Below are 19478 nucleotides of genomic sequence, written 5' to 3' on the forward strand. Positions count from 1 at the left end.
TCAGTTAAGAGACTGTAGTTAAAATCCTGTCATGAGGTGAAAGGGTCTTGGGTGACTTTTTGTCTGTATGAATTTAGATCACGGAAGTATTGGTACCAGACAATATAAATGTGATTAAGTAATCTTTGAGGTATATTGGTTTGGGGTTCTCAAAAACTTTTTTCCTAGTGCTTTGGTGGCATCTGGTACCAAGGGTAAATGGAACCAAGGATTTCCTCGATGTTGGGAGGATTTCTAGATCCTTCCAGTCTGATTGGTGCAGGGTATCAGGAAGAGAATGGGCTTCTGTGTCAGATAGGTAATTCTAACTTCCTGGTAAATGGGAGTAATAATGTAGGTAAAACGTGGTGCCCAGCGAATCCTGTGTGCTTGATTGATGCTGGTTAGTTCCTTTTGTGGTGAAAAGTTACCTTTTGTGGTAACTACAGGAAGGGTCAGTTTTAGACAACAGTCAGTGGGGTTAGATGAGTTCCCATCATGGCCATTAGTCCTTTATCTGTTGCCAGTAAGTCATGGCTATTTTATCTTTAACCTGGTTTAGTGGTGAAGAGGGAGCCAAAGGCAAGCTGAGGAGAAAGTAAAAACTTTGTAAAAGTAAACGAAGTAAAACCAGCCCTCCACCGCCCCCCCCCCCATGGTGGGAAGGGTGTGACATTCCTCAGGCACTCCTGGCTGTCCAAGAACAAAGGAAAATGGGGAAAAAACAAAAATAAAAACAAAACAAAAAACAAAGCAAAACAAAAACAATGGCTAACTAATAGAGATCACAGTCATGCAGGATGGGGGTCTTCATCAGTTTATAAATATCTTAATAAATTACAAGAAAGGGGCAATCTTATCAATAGCCTGATATCCTGAGCTCCAGAAACCCATAGACTCTGTTTCTATGGAGCCCTAACATCACCCTCCCCTCTATAGTGATGTGAGGAACAAAGGCAAGAAGGAAATGGTGGTAAAATTAAATTTCTTTATAACCGGTAGCCTATTGACAAATATTTGAGATAGACAGAAATATTCCTCTAATAAACTCCCAACTGTCTTAATATTAATGCCTTTCTAGAAGGAAAAATAACTTTACCTAGACCTGCAGGGTCCTGTGAGACTTCTTTAGCATATGAAAGTCCTTTTGGGAACTTCCCCTGGCCTCTACCCCTCCCTACTTGAAGGTATATAATCAGCCACTCCTCACAACCCCAGTGCAGCTCTTTCTGCCTGCTGGCCCTGTCCCTATGCTTTAATGAAACCATCTTTTTGCCACAAAGGCCTTTCAAAAATTCTTTCTTGACCATCAGCTCCAGACCCCTCACCACACCAAAACTCCCACTTCTTCAGTGGAAAGAGGATAGACTGAACTGTCCAGGTGGGACCAGGAGGAAGGTGGTCTCCTGTCTCAGGACACCTGATGGTGACCCATCCCTGGCCAGTCCTGATGGGGGAAGGGGCCTTATGTCAGGTAAGGTACATCTATATTTTACTTCGAACAGAATTTTACTCTTGTGTACTATTCCTCAACACTTCTTTGTAAGTAAATTCAGTCTTATTGTGCAGCTGAGATTGAGAGATTAAGTGTCTTTATCATAATCACCCAGGGAGCTTGGACTGATTAGTCCCCAGAGCTGTGAGCCCAGATATTTCCTAGGGACAGAACATTTTGATGTGAATGATACTTTGCAAAATGTAAGTTTTAGCACCAAAATACAGCTATTGTTGACATTTCAATTACTGTAATTAACCAACTACCTTCAGCAAATGAAGATCAGAAGTTCCTCAGGATTATAGACCTGCCTGGAGACACCACCTGTCACTGACTGCAGCAAAGTTCTGGCTCCACAAACTTGGAGTTCTGGCTCCCAGTTGTTGGCGTCAATTTATTGAGAATGAAGGTCAGGCAGATGGATCGTGACTTTTTTGGTATGATTTTTGTTGTCTTAGTGAGTGAGTGAGTAATGAGTGCAAGTGTTTGTATTTTCATAGGCTTTACCCATAAATAAGTGTCTCTCCCTATAGCCCCAAGAATCCCAGAATTGACTTTAACTAAAGCAAGTAAAATGGAAGTGGGCCCCCCCCCTTGGAAAGGAGCTGCTTCTCCAGGAATGCTGACAGAATTTCATGCTGGCTTTGAACACCGGGTGGCAGACTTGCTCTGGTTAAGATTTGATGCTGGCTTTTGAACAGCAACTTCATTCTGACAGGGACTCTGCACTCTTTAAATAGTCACCCCTGACACACAAAGGCCACACAGGATGCTCCTGTTGAGACAGACATCTATTTTGCAATCCACAGGGAACATGTTTTTACATTATTGATAGCTTGGCCAGGGACACTGTTTTGAGACCTTTCAATTCCTTTCAGTAATGGAGTGGGTCAGGAGGACCACAACCACTCATTTACCTCTCACTTAGTAATGGTGAGCATTAGGAGGAAAATGAAATCTGATTTTAAACCGGACATTATGCTCAGTACTAAACACCTTCTCCTAAGAATCTTGGGGTCCTAGAAGAGGCCAACAGAACAAACAATGGGATGTCATTTTCTCTCACTATTGTAGAGACAGAAATGTTTTGTTGCAGATCATAGAACTCCAGAAGCAGGTTGGTCACTGGTGATCATCTAATGATTAGAATCTCTTTGAGAGGGAGTTGACCTTGGCCGTGGCTGAAATTCACCTGGATGCTTTCAAAAAGTACAGGTGCCTTGATGTGGGCAGCAGGCATGAGCATCTTCCATTTGAAAAAGCTACACAGGTGATTCTGGAGTGAAAAGTTCACCCTTAGAGTAGCATTTGTAATCTTAAACATAAATGAAAGACATTCTCAAGATCACCTTATCAGGATAACAGCCTAAAGTGGTGGTTTCAGGAGCACAAAAAGAACCCAGTGGGATCGCCAATCTGTGCTCCCCTCACCCTGTGTCCTAGGTGTTAGGGTCAGGCGTAAGGCAGGGTAAAGATAGGAGTCAGAGGCTAAAAAATTTTAGCAGTCAAAGGCTTTATTTGGGAACTAAGGTCTCAGGCGAGGTTCCGTGACTCAGGGAGACAGAGGAGTCAGGGAAGTCGCACCCAGGTGTGGTGAGGTGGGGTTTTTAAGCTGCAGTGGTTCTGGGTTTAGGACTGGGTGGGCCTTTTTCACATCAGGTCATGCTGTTGCTCGGTGATTGGTTGACCTCCAATTCGTTCTGGCACGCTACTAGGGGCTTTTCATTGGGTTGCGCTGGCAAGATGGCCATCCCCTCTACTGTGGTTCCAAGGACATCCTAACTCTAGGCTGAAGTACAACAGTGATGTGGAGAGTCACTCACCAGTAGCCTTTAGCTTCACAGTTCTGAGTTGCTTATTGTACCATCAATAAGGCAGTAAGCATACAACATTAGGCTGATCAGAGTTAAGAAAGTTTTAGGATTTTGGCATCCTCTCAGGAAGCTTTGACTGTGGGGAGACACAGGAATTCACAAGACAGGGGAAAGATTCCCCTGAGCAGATTTCTAGGTTCCCAAAAGCAATCTTTGTATGTTTTCCAATTTTGAGGTACACTTCCCAGGCCCACTGGGAAGCACTGAGGAGTAGTGACACAATCCTTCCCTGGAAAGGATCAGAGAGGCTGAACCCAGGGGTGTCAAACACATGTTCTAATTTCTAATCGGTGATGGAGATGAGATATCTCTTCCTCTGTGTGATGAGTTTTTTTTTCTTTTGTTTTAAAAGTTTTTAATTTTTTTAATGTTTATATATTTTTGAGACAGACGGGGCAGTTTGAGTCAGGGAGGAACCGAAAGAGAGAGAGAGAGAGAGAGAGAGAGAGAGAGAGAGAGAATCTGAAGCAGGCTTCAGGCTCTGAGCTGTCAGCACAGAGCCTGACGTGGGGCTTGAACTCACAAGTCATGAGGTCATGACCTGAGCCGAGGTCAGATGCTTAACCAACTGAGCCACCCAGGCACCCCTGAGTGATGAGGTTTTTTGGCATGATGGCGTTATCCAGAGCCATTGGCCAAGAAAGAATCCTTGAGATATCTTTGGTCCTAAAAAGGTGATTTCATTATAGCATAGGAACAGGACCCGTGGTCAGGAAGAGCTACCCAGGAACCCTGAGGAGAGACTGTTTATATACTTGGGAGTTGGGGGAGGTCAAGTCCAGGGGAAGGTTACAAAAAGGTTTTCATATGCTAAAGAAGACTCACAGGATACTGGAGGCCTAGCTATTGTCAAGCTAAGATTGTTTTTCCCTCTAGCAAAGCAGTAACACAAAGACACCCTGCCAGCCTCAAGTATTTGTCAATGGGCTGCAGGTTATAAGGAAATTTAATGTTATCTGTCATTTCCTTCTGCCTCTGTTTCCCACATCATTTCCCCCTGCACAATTTTGACCCTAAAATCTTTAAGGTTCCTAAGGGAGGAAGGTCTTCTCTTCTGTAACTTCTTTCTGCTGAATTGGGGCATAGTGATGCCCCTACCTATGGGTCAACATTGGTCAGTTGGGGAAGGTATTTATATATGAGTCACCACAGGCAGAGGCAGCCAATCCAAGGTAGAAAACATATATGAACCTCCTTGAGTAGAAAGGATCATCTGTCTTCTAGAAGTTATGGCTGTGAAGGAGTCTTGACACCTCTCTCCTTGACTTCCTCAGGACCTGCTGTGCAGATTTTGGGGGGTACGTGGTGTTGCACGGCCATGATGACAGAAACTTGCCTCCTCAGAACTCGCTGTGGGGAATTCAGGGGCACGTGGAGCCGCATCCACAGGTACAGGAGCCCGGCCTCCTCAGAACCCACTGTGAAAGCTTCCTAGGAGGTGGGGCCGCGGCCATGCTTACAGAAGGCCCGCCTCCTCAGAACACACTGTGAAAGTTTCAGGAGGAGTGGGGCCGCCTCCTCAGGACCAGCTGTGGAGACTTCTGGAGGACGTGCGGCCACATCCACAGGGACAGGAACCAGGTCTCCTCAGGATCTGCTATGGAGGAATCGGGAGGACGAGGGCTCGCATCCACGCCAATAAGAACCTGGCCTCCACAGGACCCGCTGTGGAGGATTCCGGAGGGGTGGAGCTGCATCCACAGGCGCAGGAACACGGTCACCGCAGTACCGGCGCCAGGAGGATCAGGTGAGAAAGCGAGGCCTGGGGAGGAGGAGCTTCCTGAGCATGGACACTGAGGGAGTCACTGTTCAGGAACCCGCGAGGGAAGGGTCAGGCGCGGATTCCAGCGCAGCGATATTGTGTCCCCAGCGGGGCTGTGTGTGAGGCTGTCAGGTCTTCACCCTCCGGGTTCTGTGGCCGCGGGGCCGCGGGCCCACGCGTTCCTGTTTCTGCTCCATGCCCGCTGGGTTGTCCCCACGTCCTCACGCGGTTCGCGGTCTGGGAGCAAGTGCCTGGGCAGTGCTCATGCTCCAGGCGCTCCAGCCGTGCGGGGTCCCTCCCACTTCCAAACTATTTTACATATAGGCTCCACCATTTTACATGAACACAAGCAAGGCTTAAAGGTTTGGATTTCTCAACATCGTTGCCAACATTTGTTATTTTTTAGTTTTCTTGATTATAGAAATTTTAGTGCATGTAAAAGGCTATCTAACTATGGTTTAAATCTTCATTTCCGTAAGGACTAATGACGTTTAACATCTTTTCATGTCTATTCACCATACATATGATCTCTCTGGGGAAAGGTATATTCAATTCCTTTGTCCTTTTTAAAAATGGTGTGTTTTTCTGGTTTTTTGGTGAGTTGTACAAGCTCTTTATATATTCTGTCTAAGAGACTTTTACCAGACAAATAATGTGCAAATAGTTTCTTCCATTCTAGGTATTGTCTTTTCACTTTTGGGATAGCACCTTTTGATGTACAAAGGTTTTTAATGTTGAGGAAGCAAATTGGTCTTTCTTTCCTTGCTTGTGCTTTGGTGTCAGCTCTAAGAGCATTGTTTTGTTTTTTTTTTTAATTTTTTTTTCAACGTTTTTTATTTATTTTTGGGACAGAGAGAGACAGAGCATGAATGGGGGAGGGGCAGAGACAGAGGGAGATACAGAATCGGAAACAGGCTCCAGGCTCCCAGCCATCAGCCCAGAGCCTGACGCGGGGCTCGAACTCACGGACCGTGAGATCGTGACCTGGCTGAAGTCGGACCCTTAACCGACTGCGCCACCCAGGCGCCCCCTAAGAGCATTGTTAAACTCAATGCTCATGGAGATTTATCTCCATTTATTTCTTCTAGAGTTTATAAGTTTACCTCTTACATGTAAGCTTTTGATCCACTTTGAGTTACTGTTTGTAACTGGTGTGAGGGTAAGGGTCCAGTTTCATTCCTCTGGCCACGGATGGCCAATTGTCTAGCACCTTTTTTTTTTTTTTTGCAAAGACCATTGTTTCCCCAGTATCATGTTGTCCGCCCTTGTCAAAATTCAGGTGACCATAGATGAAAGGGTGTATTTCTGAGTTTTCAATTAAATCCCACTGATCTGTGTATATCTTTATTGAAGTATCACAATGTTTATTTACTGTTACTTTGTTTGAAGATTTGAAATTGGGAAGTATGAGCTTCTACCTTTGAGTTTTTTGATTGTTTTGTTTATTTTGTGGTCCCTTGATTTTCCATGTGACTATTAGGATGAGCTTGTGCATTTCTTCTCAGAGGCCTTTGTGAATTTTCCTGGAAGTCACACTGAAACTACATGTTGCATTGTGTACTATCACCATATAGCAATAGTACATTTTAGATTGTCTTTAATTTCTTTCCGCAGTGTTTTTTATATCTATTCCCAAGTATCTTATTGATGTTGTTGTTACGTAAAATGGAATTGTTTTCTTAAATTCTTCTTCATAAGATTCATTACTAGTATACTAGTGTATACAAATAAGTGTATACTAGTGTATACAGATAAGATTCATTACTAGTATACTAGTGTATACAAATAAGTGAGATATTTGTGCATCAATATTTTGCCCTGTAACTTTCCTGAATTAGGTGAGTAACTCCAATCATTTGTTGATTTTTTAGGAGTTTCTTTATATAAGATGATGTCATCTCTGGTTTCTGAATAGATGTAGTTCTACCTTTTCCGTTCACATGTGGATACACTTTTTCTTTTCTCATTGCTCTGGGTAGAACTTTCAGTACAGTATTGAGTAATGAGTGCAAAGCCTTTATGTTGGCCTTGTCCCCGGTATCAGAGGAAACCTTACAGTCTTGAAACTTGAGAATGATATTTGCTATGGTTTATTAAACAAATTACTCTTTATTCCAAATTTATTGGGGCCATATCATGAACTAGCATTGGATTTTCTTTAGAGTTTTTTTTTCTGTATCAATTAATATGATCACATGTTTTCATTTAAAAAAATTGTGGTGCATACCAATGCTTGGTTTCAGTGTGTTGAATCACCTTGAATGTCTGGGGTAGACTTGCTTATGGAGTGCAATACTTTTATGTGTTTTGGTTTTATATCGCTGTATTCTCTGGAGGATTCTTAGATCTGTATTTAAGGGATACAGATATTTTTTTTTCAGGTTTTGTGATGTATTGTTGTTATATGACTGGGAAAGGTATTAGGGTTTAAAGAACCATGTTCATGTCCAGAATAAGGTATGAGGATGGGATTAGAATGGGTAAAGGTTACAGTTACATTATGGGTTATGGTCAAAGGAAAAAGATAATTCATGGGTTAAGGGTCAGAATCTGCATTAAGAACAGATGAGTAAGATGAGAATCAAGGTGAAAGTCAGGGTAAAAGGTCAGGATCAGGGTCAGGATCATGGTGAGAGTTTAGGGGATAGGGTAAGAGTTAGAGCTGGGGTTCAAGGTTAGGGCTAGGGTTAGGGTTAGAGGTTAGGGCTAGGGGCTAGGTTCAGGGTTAGGATTAGGGTTAGGATTTATGTTTAGGGATAGAATTAAGGTTATGGGTTAGGAGTTGGAGTTAGGGTTAGCATTAGGGTTTGGGTTTAGTGTTTGAGATTAGGAGTTTGGTGTTTAGTGTTTAGTTTTGGGTTAGGGACTAGGAGTTAGGGGTGGCATTGAAGTTGGGGGATGGGGATAAGGGTTAGTGTTTAGGATAGGTGTTGTGCTTTGGGGTTTGGTTTAGGTTTGTGATTGGTGTGGGTATTATGTGTCAGTAGTTAGGGGTTAGGGTTAGTGTTAGCTTTTGGGATCGGGTAGGGGTCTGTGTCAAATATCATTGTCCGGAATAGATTAAGGATTTAGAGTTCAAAGTTTAGGATTATGTTTGCAATTAGAGTTTAGGATTTGGGTTTGGGGTTAGGTTAGGATTAGCATTAGGGTTTATGGATTAAGGGTTAGGTTTAAGGGTTATGGTTCGTTAGGCTTAGGTATAGGCTAGGGGTTAGGTTTTGGGGTTAGGGTTTGCGTGTTATGGTTTAGGGTATAGTGTAACCATTAAGTTGTTTTTTCTCTTGAGGGTTAAGTTTAGTGTTAGGGTTATGTCCCGGTTGGCTACAGGTGCTTTGTCCTCAGCATTGCAGTGATCAACCCCGAGGGCTGAGTGGAGGGCGCCTGGAAAGCCGCCAGTCAAGTATAGTCTTTGGGTGCCAGGGCCAGACTTTTGTGACTCATTCTTATTGTTGGGCCTCATGAATCCCCTGTACAACAACAGCCAGGATTTGGGAATTACATAGTGATGTTCCTTGTTCCATGCCGAGTAATCCTGCATTACTTCTAGGCCTCATGTGCATGGTATCATCAGGCTTAGGAATTGTGTAACCATTGGGAGAGAGCCTTATTTGGGGTTAGGATTCATTCTAGGTATGTCACCAGGGCCAAAGTTACACCAGCCCTGTGATATCCCTGGAGGGCTCAAGTGAGGGCCCATGCGCAGGTGCCAGTCAGGCATAGGGTGAGGGTTACAGTGAGGTGAGGCTTAGATGAAGGATAAAGTGAGGGCCACAGTTAGTGTTAGGGTTAGGTCCTAGGAAGTTCTAGACAGTGAACCCCTGTCAGTGCAGTGGTCTCTACACAGGGCTGAGTGGAGGATGCATGGGAGCCTTCAGTTCAGACATAATCTTTGCGTGGCAGGGCCAGGCTCCTGTGTGTGCCAGTCTTCAGTTAGTCATCAGCAACTTCCTTGTGCAGCTCCATCCTGGCAGTGTAAATGACATGATGATGTTCCAATTTCTTTCTGAATAATATTGCAGGGGTTTGGGCCTTATGTCCATGGTGTTCTCAGAGTTAAGAACTGGATCACTATGAGACAGAGCCATAGCTAGTATGAGGGTTCAGTCCAGGGCCATAAACAGGGCTGAAGCGACATAGGTCCTGTTATATCCATGGATGGCTGAATGAGGGTCCCTGCACGGGTACACATCAGGTGTAGGGTTAGCGTTAGAGTTGGGGAGAGGGTGAGGGTGAGGTTGAGGGGTACAGTGAGGTTGATGGATAGAGTCAAGGGTAAGTACAAGGAGGCCCCAGAAGCTGAACCCCAAGCAATGCAGTGGTCTCCCTGGAGGACTGAGTGTAGGACAAATTGTACAGTCCCCTTCAGGCTTAGGCTTTGGGTGCCCAGTTCATCCTTGGGCGTGGGTCAGTCTTTGTTTGGGCATCAAAACACCCCTTTTGCAGCTACCTCTGGGCTTTGGAAATTACCTGTTGATGTTCCATGGGGAGTAACACTGCACTGTTTCTGAGCCCCATATGCGTGGTGATATCAGACCTAAGAATTTGGTCCTCATCGGGAGAGTGCCTACACTAGGTTTAGGGTTTGGCCCAGGGACCTACATAGGGCCAACGCGACAGGAGTCCCGTGATTGCCCTGGAGGGCTGAAGTGAGTGCCCATGCTCGAATGCGTGTCAGGTGTGGGGTTATGGTTAGAGTTGGGTGAGGTTTACCTTCACAGCTATGGTGACAGTCACAGGTAGTGTTAGGTTTAGGTCCCAGGAGGCTCCCAGCAGTGAACCCCTAGCAGTGCATTGATATCCCTGGAAGGCTGAGTGGATTCCACATGGGATGGTATCAGTCAGGCTTAGTCTTTTGGTGCCACAGCCAGCCTCAGGTGTGGGCCAGTCTTTGCTTGGGCCTCAGCAAACCCCTTGTGCAGCTCCCTGTTACCTATGGAAATTACCTGGTGATCTTCCATGTTCCATGGGGAGTAACACTGCACCACTTCTGGGCCCCATATGCCTGGTGATATCAGACTTAGGAATTTGGTCCTTATCGGGAAAGAGACTTAGCTAGGGTTATGGTTCCCCCCAGTGATATAGATAGAGCCAAAGCAACATGAGTCCTGACGCCCTGGACGGGTGATCGCCCTGGACGGCTGATGTGCTGGCCCATTCATGAATTCGTGTCAGGTGTAGGGTTAAGGTTAGCGCTGTTGTAAGGTTTAGGTTGAAGGGTATCGTGAGGGTCATGGTTAGTGTTAGGTTAGGTTCAGGAGGTTCCAGGTGGTAAAACCCCAGCAGTGCAGTAGTCTCCACGAAGGGCTGAGTGGAGGCTGTATGGGAGCCTTCAGTTCAGACTTAGTCTTTGTGTGCCAGGGCCAGCCTCCCCTGTGTGCCACTCTTCAGTTGAGCCTCAGTAATCCCCTTGTGCAGCTCCATGCAGGCATTGGAAATGTCATGATGATGTTTCATGCTCCATGCCGAGTAATCCTGCACTGCTTTTGGGCCCTTTGTGATGTTCTCAGAGATAGGAATTGGGTCCCCAACCAGAGAGAGCATTAACTAGGGTTAATGTTCAGTCCAGGGACTTCACGCCATTCCTGTGTGTCTTGGGTGTTGAGTTAGGGTTTGAGGTTAGGGGTTAAGGTTACAGTTAGGGTTAGTGTTAGCAGTTAGGTTTAGGGGTTAGAGTTAGGTTTAGGCATTAGGGTTGGGGTTAGGGTTATGGTTAGTGTTTAGGGTTATAGTTAGGGGTTAGTGTTTGGAGTGAGATTTAGGGTTAGGCGTTAGGTTTGGGTTAGGGTTAGGCTTAGGGTCTGATAGCGTTTTGGTTAGAGGGTTAGGGTTAGATGTTAGTGTTAGGGTTAGGGTTAGGGTTAGACTTAGCTTTAGGGTTAAGTTTAGTGCTAGGTCTAAGACTTTGGTTAGGGTTATGGTTTAGGGTTTTGAGTTAGGTGTTATCATAGGGTTAGTGTCAGAGGGTTAAGGTTAGGGTTAGCGTTAGTGTTAGGTTTAGAGTTAAGGCTAGTGGGTTAGAGTTAGAGCACTAAGGTTAGGTTTTTAGGTTTAGAGTTAAAGGTTTAGGGTTAAGGTTATGGTTAGTTCGGGTTATGTTTACCTTTAGAGTTAATTAGGGTTAGGGTTAGCTTTAGTGGTAGGGGTAGAGTCAAGGGTTAGTGTTAGGGTTAGATGTTATATTTATGTGTTGGGATTTGGGTTAGTGTTAGGATTAGGGCTAATGGAAGTGTTATGTCATGCTTGCTTCCCCATTTCAGGCAGGAGGGTGTTCACGCGTGGATACTTCCCTCCTCCCCGATAGAGTGTGTTCATTCTTTTCCCATTCTCTCTGTACAGAAGTTATTCAAGCCTACCCCCATTCCAGCTTGCCTCCGGAGTGTTTCTCACCGTCATCCCGCCCTCTCTTGGGATGGTAATATTTCACGTACCGCCCCATTCCTATTTGGTGCATGGGGTGCATTCATGCATTGACCCTCCACCCCCTCCTCATGGGAAGACATCACACATGTGCCTTGCCACTCCTTAGAGAGGGAATGCTGATGTGTGTATTAAATCTGATGTTTCATAAATGGCTCTTTTCACTTGAACACGTGAAGGAGCAGGCATGTCTTAAGATAAGGATTGTGGTTAGGATTAATGTTACATGTCACTGTTAGGTTTAATTCTTAATCCAGTCTCCCATTGGTGTGCGAGGGCTACATGAATGTTCCCCATCTGCTGCACTTTATCCACGATGTAGCAGTAATATTCCCTTTAATTCAGATGTTTTCTTTGGCACCTGGGTTGCTCATTGGGTTAATCGTCCCACCTCGTCTTGGGTCATGGTCCCTTGGTCTCTGGTTTTGAGTCCTGGGTGGCCTCCGTGCTGATGGATCTGAATCTGGAGCCTGCTTCAGATGCTGTCTGTTTGTCTCTCTCTGCCCATGCCCCACCAGTGTTCTGTCTTTGTCTGTTTCAAAAATTAATGTACCTAAAAGCATTTTCAATCAGACATTTCTTGGATGACTCTTCTCACTTTCATTCCTGAAGAAGCAGGCATCTGTCTCGTCCATTGTTCTTTTGTTATCTTTGGCATAAGTGACGACAAATATGGCATTTCTCCAACCAGCATTAGGGATGTGCAGCATTTCTTCTATAAGCTGGACACCTCTCATCCCCTCTATCACAGCATTCATCTAACGCATCCCACATGCTCCCAGAAACTGGACTGTAAGTGTGGACAGTAGCACTGTCCCATAGTGTTTTGATGGTATTTCAGGAGGCTCTTCATTCAAATCTTTGGTTACCTAGGTGTCTTCTGACATCTTCTCTCATTTTTTCCACTAGGCCACTGCTATGATGCCCGACAAGGAACCCAAAGCAGAGAGGGATCCAGGAGCAGCCCAGCTACTGCTTGGCTCCAACAAAAAGGTCACCTTGGAACGCTTTATGAAAGAGGAGAAAACCACCACCACTTCCACTACCACCGTCTCATAACCCTGCACTGAATGTGAAGACATCAACCACCCACCCCCAAAAGGAAACTCGGCTAGGGTACATGTATAGTACTTACAGCATTGGTCAAGTATTTTGGATCAGTAAGTGAGGTTGTACTTTCGATTGGTAAGTGTACACCTAAATCCCTCAGAGGGGGATTTATTTTCTGAGGTCACCCCACCCTAAATTGTGGGCGCATACGAGATCTATTGTCCCTATTAGTTGTATTGATGTAGTCTCTTTGGGTCAGTGAATTAAAGCTCCAAAGGGTCTTGTCCTAGTCCTCCGCCACTTCACGGGAAGGTCCATTTCACAGATTGGAAGAGACAGTAAAACCCTCGCGTGGCCATTCATGAGTCACTATTTAGGTAACAAGTGATTATGCTACCTTTGCATGGTCAGGATACCACGGCCATTTCACAAAGTCCCTGGGCAGACAGGGTCTCTAATACTAGTAATACTAGAGGTGATTTTACTAGTAAACAGGCAGGGTTTGTGTTCGCTAAGTTCCTTTTACTTCTTTTCATCTTTGCTTGATTGCCTATCTGTGCTGGGTCAACGATTGGTTTGATATTGACTTTACAGTTAGGTTATTTTTATCGTATTGTTAACTATCCGTGGTTATATGCTCTGATAGTCGCTTATACAAGGACAAATATTTCTTGTTGCACATACTAGCATTATTGTTTCTATTATGAAATTCACCCAGTCATAACTTAGGAGTTGGTTGTGTATTTTTGGTTCTCAGTTCTTAAGATCATATACTAGTGCCTGAGCCCTACTACGAGCACTCATCGCCACAGCCCTAACAACCACCTACAGTACACGAATCGTATTCTTCACCCTTGTAGGACAGCCTCGATATACGTACTTGACAATGCAGGGGTGTAATTCTTGAACCCCTCATCAGCGATGGACGGGTGTCACTCACGCTTGCACCGCCCCCCCCCTATCGACAAGGGAGTAGTGATGCCACTGCTAAATCTGACATTTCGTGAATAGCTTTTTTTCACTGTCAGAGCTGAAGAAGCAGTCATATGTTACAGTAGGATTAGGGTTAGGATTAGAGTTAGAGTTAGGGGTTAGGGTAAAGGTTATGTCACATTTACATCCCCCCTTAGGTGCGGGAGGAAGGCACTCATGCACCTTGCCACCCCTCAGCATGGGAGGGGGTCATCCATGTGCCAGCCCCCCCTCAGCGAGGGAGTAGTGATGCCACTATTAAATCTGACGTTTCATGAATGAGTCTTTTCACTTTCATAGCTGAAGAAGAGCATCTCTTATGATAAGGGTTAAGGTTTGGAGTACCCTGGGGTTAGGGTAAGGGTTAGGTCATACTTGCACCCCCCGTTTGGCAAGGGAGGAAGATCACACCTGACCCGTCACCCTTGGTGCAGAAGGGTGTTCACGCATGCACCCTGCCCCCCCCCCCACGAGGGAGTAGTGATGTCATTATTTAATGTGTCGCTTTACGAATGGCTCTTTTCACTTTCACAGCTGAAGAAACACACATCTCTTAAGGTTATATTTAGGGTTAACATTATCATCAGGGTAGGGTAAGGGTTTGATTAAGCTTCCTCCCCCTGGCACGGATTTCCAAGCATTAGTGTGTCCCCCTTTGGCACGGGAGCGTGTTCACCCATGCACCCAACCCCACTTTGGCACAGGAGGGTGTTGACCTATGCGCCCCATCCCCATATCGCACGTATGTACACTACGGCCCCTATGGACAGAAGGTTGTTCACACTTGTGCACAAACCCTCTCAGTGTGGGATGGTGTTCACTCATGTGTAAAGCCCCCCCCCCCAGCAGAAGGGTGTTCAGGCATGCCCACAACCCCCGCTCTGTGAGGTAGACCTTTTGTACATGCGCACAACCCTCCCTCAGCAGGGAGAGAATTCGTGCTTGGCCTCACTCACCTCAGTGGGGAAGGGTGTTCACGCATGCACAGACCACCCCTAGGTGACGGAGGTCATTCAAACATGTGCCCCACCCTACTTGACACCAGAGGTGGTTCATGATTCTGCCTTGCCCTTAGTTGGCTTGTGAGATAGTCACCCATGCAGAGCACCACCCTTCAGGGAGAGAGTAGTGATGTCACTATTTTTTTTTTTAATTTTTTTTTTAACGTTTATTTATTTTTGAGACGGAGAGAGACAGAGCATGAATGGGGGAGGGGCAGAGAGAGAGGGAGACACAGAATCAGAAGCAGGCTCCAGGCTCCGAGCCATCAGCCCAGAGCCCGATGCGGGGCTTGAACTCATGGACTGCGAGATCGTGACCTGAGCTGAAGTCGGACGCTTAACCGACTGAGCCACCCAGGCGCCCCGTGATGTCACTATTAAATGTGATGTTTCACGAATGGTTCTTTTCACTTTCACAGTTGAAGAAACACACATCTCTTAAGGTAAGGTTAGCATTGCCATAAGGGGTAGGGTAAGCCTTAGGTCATACTTCCTCCCTCCTGGGCACAGAAGGCTTTCAAGCATTAGCACGCCCCCCTTTGGACAGGAAGTGGTTCACACATGCACCGTCCCTCATCAAGGGAGGGGGTCATGGTTACACCATCGTCTCGGTGATGAAGGGGTGTCACTCATGTGCTCTCGCCCACCTCAGTGCAGTAGGGGATCACACATGTGCCCCTATGCGCCCCTTCATCAGCGATGTTGCATTCATGTTCCTTTAAGGTCAGATGTATTTTGCACTGCCTCAGTCGCAAAGTGGATTAAGTGTCCCACTTTGGTTCAGGTCGTGGTCTCACAGTTTGTGGGTTTGAACCCTGGCTTGGCCTCTGTGCTGATGGCTCTGAACATGGAGCCTACTTCAAATAGTGTGTCTTACTCTCTCTCTCTGCCCCTTCCCCACGTGTGTTCTTTCTCTCTCTCTCAAAAGAATGAAGCTAAAATAATTTTAAAGCAGCTCTATCAGTCTACTTGTCTTCTTGTCCTATTCCCACCTCTTCATGGGAAGATCCATTTCACCGATTGGAAGAGACAGTAAAACGCTCATGTGGCCATTCATATGAGTCACTATTTAGGGAACAAGTGATTATGCTACCTTTGCACAGTCAGGATACCATGGCCATTTCAGGAATGTCCCTAGTCAGGCAGAGTCTCTAAAACTACAAATGCTAGAGGTGATTTTATTGGTAAACAGGAGGTGTTTGTGTTTGCTGAGTTCATTTTACTTCTTTTCATCTTTCCTTGATTGCCTATCTGTATTGGGTCAATTGGTTTGATATTGACTTTACAGTTAGGTTATTTTTAACTTATGGTTAACTATCCATGGTTATACACTCTGATAGAGCTTATTCAAGGACAAATATTTCTTGTTGTACATAGTAGCATTATTGCTTCTATTGTGAAATTCTCCTGGTCTTAACTTAGGAGTTGGTTGTCTATTTTTGGTACACAGATGTTAAGATCATATATCAGTGCCTGAGCCCTGGTACAAATGCTTATAGCCACATCACTAACAGCTGCCTATGTGAATCATATTTTTTGACCTTCTAGGACACCCTCGATACCCCTACATCCACATTGCAGGGGTCTGACACTTGCAGCCCTTCTGTGCCCCTTCATCGGCCATATGGATATGTCACACCTGTGCCCCTTCCTGGGCCATGTAGGGGCGGCTGCCTGTGCCTCTTAATGGGCTAGGTCGGGGTGAGCCTCCCACATACCTTCATGGGCCCTGTAGGGGTGTGCCACCAGGACCCCTTCATGGCCACTATAGTGTTTGTACTGTTTGCGGTTTCAGGGACCCACCTGGGGTCTCTGGATATATCCCCATGGATAATGGGGAGCTTCTATAGTTGTGTTCCTCTGCATTACATCTCCCCACAAGACCCTCATCTCCAGATAAATATTATGGGATCAGGAACCACTTTTCCTTGCACTTTCTTTTTACTGGAAACATTTTGCCTTTGTTTAGCATAGCCGCTTTGCCCTCTCCACCATCTCCTGGAGGTTCCCTCACCTTTGCAGTGCTCTTCACTCTCTGCTTTTGGGTGTGCTGTCTGCCTCCTGTTGCAGTCCTGCAACAATGGTAATTTGTACCATGAGTGGCCATGGAAACCACCTGGAAGTGGGACTCTGGGACTGGACTGTTCTTCTCTCTGGTAGACATACAAGTAGCTTCCTAGATGGCAGAAGTGGATACTGGTCATTGGTGGTAAGAGGTGATTTCACATTTGGTCACATTACCAGTAGTGCTGGTGCAGAGTGATGGAGGACACCACGCTCAAGGACCATGGGTGAAGTCATCACTGTGGCCATGGGGGGCAGTTACAGAGCCTTTCTGGGGTCAGTTTTGGGTGTCTGGGTTATACGCAGGAAATAGGATAGTTGAAAGCAAGGGCAAAACATCTGAAAACGTATGGCCTCATGAGGTGACTATCTTGTGTTTGTTGCCAAGAAAAGCAGCTCCCCCCTCTCTGAGGAATATAGTCATACCCCACCCCCAGGACCCCTAGAGAAAAGGTTTCAATGGCTTCACCTATGAAAATACTGTCATGAACGAGAGCAGTGATCTTCAAGCTCCATGTCTACCATCCGTGTTTACTTCCTGGAGAATAGTGGGATTCCAGTATACTCCAAATGGAGGTGTGGGATCAGGTCCACGCAGGATCATGTGCCCATGCAAGGGAGTTGCAGGGTATTACCACTTTGCACTGGTAGGAGATGGGGGGACCAATATGGGAGTGGGTTCAAAGAGTATTACACCAAAGAGAGTGACATACGATAGGCCAGACATGGATACACAGTTCTTCCTGCCGGAAATGTAATTCAATATGTTGCCTGGAGAACTGGGAATGATCATAATAATGACTCAATGGCTGTCTGCAGTCAACTAGGTTGAAATGCCAGATATTCGCTGACTTTGTCAGGGAAGGAATACTCCAAAGTCTGAGGGAGATGGGAATGGGGACCTATTATTGTGCCCACATCTGCTCTTTTACCACAAACTCGGTGGCTTATGAGAACAAAATCGTGTTGTCTCACAGTTCTGGAGGCCAGGAACCCAAAATTCCTTCACTGAGACTAAGGTGTCAGCAGGGCTGTACTCCCTCTGGAGATTCCAGGGCTCTGGGGGACAATGTATCCATTCCCTCTGGTAGCTTCCGGTGGCCACTTATCTCCCTTGGCTTGGGACCACATCACCCGAGTGTCTCCATGGATACATTGCCTACTGTATTGTCAAGTCTCCCTTTGCCTCTCTAAGGATGCTCGTGATTCTATCTAGGGCTCACTCAGACAACCCAGCACACAAGATCCTTAACTAGATCCCATCGATGGGAGTTGGATTCCAGCTATTAGGACTTGCTTTCTTTGAGGTCCATTGCCCAGCCTAGCACAACGTGTCCTTCTATAGGGAGACAGACAAACCATGCTGTCCCCATGTGATGGGGTGCTCACAGGTGAGCAGTGCCAGGGCACACACTGCTGACAGACACTGCAGCAGGACCGAATCTCCTTTGCCCAGAGTGGAAAGTGAATCCTAAAAAGATCACATGCTTTTCGATTCCATTTGTATGATATTCTCAACACATCAAAATCCTACCAATGTATAGCAGATGAGGGATTGCCAGACATCACAGAAGTGATAGGTGCAGGAAGGAGGTGGGAATGTCTGCTGTAAAAGGGCATGATGCTCTGTTTCTTGTGTGCATCAGTATTGAAATGCTGGCCATGATCCTTTTCTACAGGCAGAGAGAACGTAGGGCATCTTTATCGTGTTTCCCAATCACACACAGTCCCAGCAACCTCACAGCTGCCTACCTTGCTACATCTATCCACACCACTCTGGCTGGTGTCCCGTTGCCACAGTTGAGTCGTGTTCCTAAGGGAGGAAGCCATATCTTGCTAACACACCTCCCACATCACTTCCCACTCTCCTGCACACCGGGGGTTTCCTCAGGACCCGGCCATCTTGTGCACCTGCAGCTGTTTCTCTGAGCCCACGGGGAGCAATCACTTCTCATCCAGCACCACCTGTTTGGTCTTCCTATGCCCCTAGCATTGCACTGCTGGAGCCTGCGGACCTTCCTTCGTTGTCTCTGTCAGCTGAGTCTGAGTGGGCTTCTTCTCCCACTCGTCCCTAGTTCTCATTAATGAATGACACTCACATTGCTGAAGCTCTCGTTGAAGTCTCAACCCCAGTATGTGGACTACGCGGCACCATTTTACAGACACAATTGATTACTCCCTTTCTTTAAAAATTACTTTCTTCCTCCTCCCACCGCCTGGCCGCTGCTTACCAGTGTCTGTGTTGATTGTTCCTCATCTTGTTCCTGTCCCCACATCTGCTTTCTGCCCGTCCTTACTCTGGGGTGATCTCAGCCAGCCTCAGGCTTCTATCTACCAGCAACTGGGGCCTCCAAGTCTTTATGCCCTGCCCCCAGCTCTTCATGTCTCCAGACGCCTGACTCCAACTGGGCATCACACAGGAGCTACCCTCCCCAGACTCTGCTACCTCCCTGAAGGTATCTCCTCTTCCCTTCCTCTTGTTTACTAAGCTGTGGCCATATTGGCCCCCTCCCTGCTCCCTGAGTATGTCTGGCACATACTCCTGCTTCAGGTCTTTGCACTCACTTTACATCTCTCTGTCCGGAATATTTTCCCATGTGCCAACATGACATAGTCCAAATTTCTGTCCCATATTTGCTCTGACATCACCTGCTCAGTGGAGTCTCTGCTAGCTCTCTATCTAAAACTGAAAACTGCTCCTTCTCTGACCTGAACACCTGATATCCCTTCCCCGCCTTCCTTTACTTCTGGGCCCTTGGCATCATCTGTTTTTCTGACCTGCTTGCTCTCTGTTGCCTGCTTCAGTCCCTGCCAGAATCATGGGGTTCAAAGACGAAACTAGCTTTGTTTAGGGCTGTTTCCTT

This window comes from Neofelis nebulosa, chromosome 3 (assembly GCF_028018385.1).
Source record: "Neofelis nebulosa isolate mNeoNeb1 chromosome 3, mNeoNeb1.pri, whole genome shotgun sequence".
Taxonomy (NCBI): domain Eukaryota; kingdom Metazoa; phylum Chordata; class Mammalia; order Carnivora; family Felidae; genus Neofelis; species Neofelis nebulosa.